Below are 7353 nucleotides of genomic sequence, written 5' to 3'. Positions count from 1 at the left end.
GGGTACTGCTCCATTTATAGGCAAACCAAACCACTGAAGCATCTCAGCTGACGTCACCATGATAGTGACATTTAACAAACTAACAACCTATAAACATTGTTCTAAACAAACTACTGATGTGTAACATCTGATTATAAGTACAATACAAAACAAGAGATAACAACCGTTCCACTGTTGTAGCCTAAGCACTGATGTTGAGCTTCAGTGCTTTCTTCAAAGGTGATCAGTCTTTGAATGGGCAGTGCTTGTGTCTTCAGCAGTTCTTAGGAAACATCAGTAGATAGAGCAACAGTGTTTGTCTTCAGCAGTCTTTAGAATCTCATCAGTGTTTGGTTCATTAGTTGTTATAGTGAGCAGTACTTAAGATCCATCAGCTGTTAGAATACCACTGTCAAGGGGAAAACCAAGTGTAAGCAGCTGTTTATTATGAGTCCACTGTTGTGATCCGGTTTTGGCTTTCATTATCTGTTCCTCTGGTAGGGTTCAATCCCAACACCTCCCCACTTCTAGTTTTTCCGAAAATGAGCCACAAGAAACACATGGTTGTCAAGATCTATCTGGGCCAAATGAAGACACCAATGGGCCTGTTACATCTGGCCGAACCAAGCCAACCAACCTCAGCCCGAAAACACCCATGAGCCACTAGAAAACCATGACGGTCCGGATCTATCTGGACCAAATGAAGACACAAGTGGGCCTACCACATCCGGCCCAAACCAAACCAACCAAAACCAACTCGAAAACACCCATGAACCCGTTTATGATGACCAACATGAAATAGGGTTTGAAACTACCAATGAAACACATGGGCCCACAATTGAAAATGTAAAACCAATAAGAAGCAAATCACGACCTGTGCGACTTGATGGTTTTGAAGTCAACCTACCCCCATCATTAGACCATACGCAATCATTGCTTCATCAAGACTCATCCACGGTACATCCCTTAGCACATTTTATTTCCTATGATAATTTTACTAACACTCATAAAGCTTTTCTGACGGCCATTACCACAAATAATGAGCTTAAAAATTTTAAAGAAGCCGTGAAAGATGTCAGGTGGATCGAAGCCATAAAACAAGAGATCCAAGCTCTTGAAGAAAATAAGACTTGGTCTTTGGAAGAGCTACCAAAAGGAAAGCGAGCGATTGATTCGAAATGAGTCTACAAGATCAAGTACAAGCCAAATAGAGATGTTGAATGATACAAGGCACGTCTTGTGGCTAAAGGCTTCACACAGATGGAAGGGGTTGATTTCCATGAAACTTTTACCCCTGTTGCAAAATTAGTGACGGTGCGGACCCTTTTGACCGTGGCCGTGAAGCGCGATTGGCACATTCACCAACTTGATGTGAACAATGCATTTTTGCTTGGCGACTTGCATGAATATGTTTACATGAAGATACCCCAAGGTTTTGGAAAACAAGATGACAATAGGGTATGCAAACTTAAGAAATCCTTGTACGGTCTCAAGCAAGCTTCAAGAAATTGGTATCAAAAGTTCACTCATTCTTTATTAGATATTGGTTTCAAGCAAACTCCCGCCGGTCATTCTCTCTTCATTTTCAAAGAAAACAAACTTTTTGTTGTTGCGCTCATTTATGTTAATGTTGTTCTTGTGGGAAATGACTCGAGAAAAATACAAGTTGTCACACCCCAACCGATGGCGGAATCATCGAAATGTGGCAAGAAGCGAATAGGATGCTCGAGAGAATCCATAAGACTAATTGTGACAATATTTAAAAGGTTCAATTTCCCATACAATCAAATAAATATCCTCACATAAGTCAAAACGAAATCAGTGGTTCTGAAGCAACAAAACATGGCATAACAAAACTTGCAATCGCGTGTTTCTAGAAACCCTAGACCATTTCCACTAGTAATCCATCAACCTGTCACATACGTTAAAATAAAAGTCAATACAATAATGTAAAGGTGAGTACACAAGTTTGCATATGTATAGTAATAAAGCGTTTACGCATAACCAACATGTAACACGTAAAGAGGAGAATCAAGTAAGCTATCGACAATGATACAAGCTAACCAACATGACTGCGAGTAGAGTATGCGCGATACGTGCTCACCGTAGTGAGCACGTAACTTAAGTGATCCTTAACAACCCCTGAATAAACAGGTGCTGAATCCAAACTATAGTACTATCGTTGCTAAGGGTGGTAGGGCAAGTCATCACTGTGCAAACATAGCGAACAACCATTCAACTATTCACGTATAACATGCGAGAGAGGTTAGCATTTTAAAAGAGTTTAGCGTTGTGTGCGTCGTGTTTTGATAGAGAACGAATGTAACACCCAAAAGTGCGTTAAATGAAAAGGGGTTCGAGTATACTCACAGTGCGTGCTTAACAGCTAAACACGGTCTGGAAAAGAGTGGAGAGAGTGTCGGATCAGCCTGCGTACGAGAACAGAAGTGCATAAGTCTTCCATAGTGTTGAAACGATCGAGTTGAAGTGTCGAGTGGGGAAACAGAATCTTCGTACGAAGGCAGTGTCTTCATACAATTGTTGTTTCCGTGTCCAAAATCGAGTGTTCTTCGTGTCGTTCTTCGGGAAATCGAGTGTTCATCCCTCCAGCCTTAAGCTACTATTTAAACTTAGAGTCGGAGAGGTCTTTTAAGCGTTTGAGTTGTGACACCCGTCTTTTCAGGTCGTACCGTACGATTGTAACACGTGTAGTGAATAGATAAAAAGGCTGTATGTGACTGATTATAATGTTTATATATGATATTTAATGTGTTGGTGAGTCCAAACATTTATAAAAATTATGTTGGCAACGATAAAATAAACGCTTATCGCGTAACGATTAAAATGCAAAACGAACGTCGCTGACCACCCGATCAGTGTTAAAATCCTAAAAATAGTCCGTTATGATTAGAATAGTAATTTTAGTCATATCCGTGAGGAAAAATAAATTAAAACGCTAAGAAACTCTATTTTTCGAGTTTGAGCGCATACTACACGATACTGCGCGTATTAGACAAAATACCGTCAACGCAGCCCGTCAAGGCAACTGGTAATTATTTCAGTAATAATTTTGTGTGATTATTTTTCTAGAATGATAAAAATAATTTAAAACTGTTAGTGCATGCATCTGTCGACTTCGTCTTGTATCGAGTCTTAGATTACATTGTATAGATTAGGGCACGTTTTACGAGAAAATAGGAAAGTGTGTATGTGTTTAATGCTGATTTCGCTCCTAATGCATATGCATGTGATTTCGCCCGAAATCACTATTAGGTGATTTCGCCCGAAATATCAAATGTTGTTTTCGCTCCAAATGACTTCATGTCATTTCGGGCGAAATCAGAAGCACTATATATTGTGTGCTTTAGAGAGAAATCAGGAACAATGTCCTTGTATTCCATGCCGAAGTGCTGCCGGTGTGAGGATTGAATGTAAACAACGTCAAATCAATACAATCAGTGAATTAAGTGAAGATCAAGCTGTTACTAAGTCTATTTCTTGTTTTCCGCACCTGAAATAGATCAGAACCTCTCTAAACGACTCATTTGGGTCAGCTGCACGATCCTACAACTGGTATCAGAGCCAGTTGGAGGAGTTCTGCAGTTTACAGCCGAATTTCATCATAATTTCTAGCTTCTACACCTTCTTTCATCATTTCAGGAAGTTTTATCGGTCAAAACCAGATCAAAATTTCACAGATTGTTTAAAATTGGACATAGACAAACCCTTGAAAGTATCATGGCTAAAATTGGATTAAAAATGGACAAAAATAGACTCCGAGTTGATTTCGCTCGTAATGGACATTTCTGATTTCGCTCGAGTTATCATCTTGATTTCGCTCCAAATTGCAAATTTTCTGATTTCGCTTCTGCAAACGTTCTGATTTCGCTCCAGATAGTCAAACAAGTGATTTCGCTCCTGAAGCTTGCATCTGATTTCGCTCCTGAGAAACAAAATCTGATTTCGCTCCAGTGATCAGGGTAATTTCGCTCCAAACATCAGCTTATGTGATTCCGCTCCAAAGGATACTTTGTGATTTCGCTCGTACTTGATATTTGTTAATTTCGCTCGAAAGTAACTGTTTTTGTAAAACGTGATACGTCATCATGAGTGAAGAGTTTTACAACGCGTTCGCTTCATCTCCGACTACTCCAGCTTCCATTGCTCAAGCCATGAATTTGGAAAATGAGACAGGAACTACACAAAATCCCCCGAAACTGATGAGTATTGAAGAATACTATGGGTGGAAAGACAGATTCGAAAATTGGGTTCAGGCAAACCATCTAAGGTCTTGGGAATGTATTCTAAAGAAATATGTGTTGCCACGAACAGATTTGCAGGTTATCAAAGAGCTATCAGAGTTTACAGATCAAGAACGGAATATGTACAAAGCCGAGAAGATGATGATCAGTTTGCTTCAACAAGCCATTAAAGAAGACATCTTCATATTACTTCAGCACGACAAAACTTCAAAATCGATTTGGGATGCACTCAAAGTTAAGTTTGAGGGTAGTGAGAACATGATTAAAAGCAAGAAGGCGTTGCTCAAGAAAGAGTTTGATCTGTTCAGTAGTTTACCGGGAGAAGATACGAAAAAGCTGATTGAGCGATACTGCCACTTAGTGCGATCCATGTCGATGCTGAGTATTGCAAAAGATCGTGAAGAGTGGGTAGACAAGTTAGCCGATGTGTTACCACAGAAAGAGTGGGGAACCTATTTGATGATTCTGAAGAATACGGGTGTTTATGATGGGTTGACTATTTCCCAATTTATTGAAAAGATTGAAAGTCAGGATTTGGAACAGCAAAAGATCGCGAGGATGAACAGTCCAAGTGGTCAACAGGATGTAAAAATGTATTCAACGGAACTCGTAAACCACAAACTTGTGGTGTAAAAAACTACACGCACGGCATTTTTTTTAAGTTTTTTTTTTACGAATGTGTTTATAATACATGCATCTACATTTTTGAAAAAAAAAATTGGTCCACCTCGCCCCGGATCAAGTAGTTCTCGCGGTTCTTACAACTCGAGGTGGTTCTCATTCTAGCGGCCCCCTATATATATATATATATATATATATATATATATATATATATATATATATATATATATATATATATATATATATATATATAGGGGAGGGTTTAAATGAGAACGCTAAATATTGTGAGAACCGTGAGAACAAATAAAAAAACCATGAGAACTTGGTCAAAAACAATTCAAATTCAAATTTTTTTCTACACTTATCATTATTATTCGAATACAACGTTAGAAATTCAATTTACACGTTTAAATTTACGTGAATTCGTAAATAAAGAAAATTTACACATGTGTAAGTTTGCCATTTACACATGTGTAAATCTCTTATATTTACACATGTGTAAAAAATCTAAAAAGAGTGATTTTGAAAGGAGAAATGAATTATTTGATGTTATAAATTCTTGTTTTGATGATGTATCTTAATTACAATGAGGTTTGTATTAAAAAATTTGGTTTTGATTGCTTTTTTCATTCGTTCTCACGGTTCTCGCAATATTTAGCGTTCTCAAGATAACCCTCCCCTATATATATATATATATATATATATATATATATATATATATATATATATATGGGAAGGTTTAAATGAGAACGCTAAATATTGCGAGAACCGTGAGAACAAATGAAAAAACCGCGAGAACTTGGTCAAAAACAATTCAAATTCAAAAAAAATTTCTACACTTATCATTATTATTCGAATACAATGTTAGAAGTTTAATTTACACGTTTAAATTTACGTGAATTCGTAAATAAAGAAAATTTACACATGCGTAAGTTTGCCATTTACACATGTGTAAATCTAACATATTTACACATGTGTAAAAAATCTAAAAAGAGTGATTTTGAAAGGAGAAATGAATTATTTGATGTTGTAAATTCTTTTTTTGATGTTGTATCTTAATTACAATGAGATTTGTATTAAAAAAAATGGTTTTAATTGGTTTTTTCATTCGTTCTCACGGTTCTCGCAATATTTAGCGTTCTCAAGATAACCCTCCCCTATATATATATATATATATATATATATATATATATAGGGGAAGGTTTAAATGAGAACGCTAAATATTGCGAGAACCGTGAGAACAAATGAAAAAACCGCGAGAACTTGGTCAAAAACAATTCAAATTCAAAAAAATTTTCTACACTTATCATTATTATTCGAATACAATGTTAGAAGTTTAATTTACACGTTTAAATTTACATGAATTCGTAAATAAAGAAAATTTACACATGTGTAAGTTTGCCATTTACACATGTGTAAATCTAACATATTTACACATGTGTAAAAAATCTAAAAAGAGTGATTTTGAAAGGAGAAATGAATTATTTGATGTTGTAAATTCTTTTTTTGATGTTGTATCTTAATTACAATGAGATTTGTATTAAAAAAATTGGTTTTGATTGGTTTTTTCATTCGTTCTCACGGTTCTCGCAATATTTAGCGTTCTCAAGATAACCCTCCCCTATATATATATGGACTCATATATATATTAACGTGCCAACATAATCAAAAACGATAACTTTTCGAGAAAATCTCAAAGTTATGTGACAATTCTAAGAAACTGAGAAACTTAGGATTTTTGTGATATATATTGATTTAAAAATTGTTTCTACATATAATATGACGTGTAGAAATCAATTTGTGGGAACGCACCCAAAGGTGAGTGTCACTAAACCCCTCTTTTTACTGTTTTGTATATGTTTTGGGGGTATACTTCTTCATTCTTGGCCACCAGTACCTGGCACGGAGGTCCTGGTACATATTTTTGGCACTGGTGTGAATGGAATATCAGGATTTGTGGGCTTCAGTCAGCAAAATCACTCGGAGAATATTGCGACTAGGTATCCAAATATGATCGAGATAGTGAAAAATACTATTCGGTTTATTCATTAGTTGGTTTTCGGTTCCACAAATTCTTTCTTCCTTTAAGGTGTTCTCGAGAAAACAGACGTGTTGAGCATCGCGAATGAGGGCTTCGAGGTCGTGTTGATCTTGAACATTACGAACACTATCTAAATAGCTTCGTCGGCTAAGAGCCTCAGCGACGACGTTTGCCTTGCCTGTGTAGTAGTGTATCTCGTAGTCGTAGTCGTTGAGAAGTTCAACCCATCTGCGTTGGTGCATGTTCAGTTCTTCCTGGTTCAAGATGTGTTGTAGGCTCTTATAGTCAGTGAAGACCGTACACTTGGTACCATAAAGGTGCGCCATATCTTAAGCGCAAAAACAACTGCACCGAGTTCGAGATCGTGGGTTGTGTAGTTCTTCTCGTGGACCTTGAGTTGTCGAGACGTGTACGCGATAACCTTGTCCCGTTTCATGAGAACACAACCGA

This window comes from Helianthus annuus, chromosome 2 (assembly GCF_002127325.2).
Source record: "Helianthus annuus cultivar XRQ/B chromosome 2, HanXRQr2.0-SUNRISE, whole genome shotgun sequence".
In the NCBI taxonomy this organism is placed as follows: domain Eukaryota; kingdom Viridiplantae; phylum Streptophyta; class Magnoliopsida; order Asterales; family Asteraceae; genus Helianthus; species Helianthus annuus.
Note: the sequence above shows the minus strand (reverse complement) of the source record.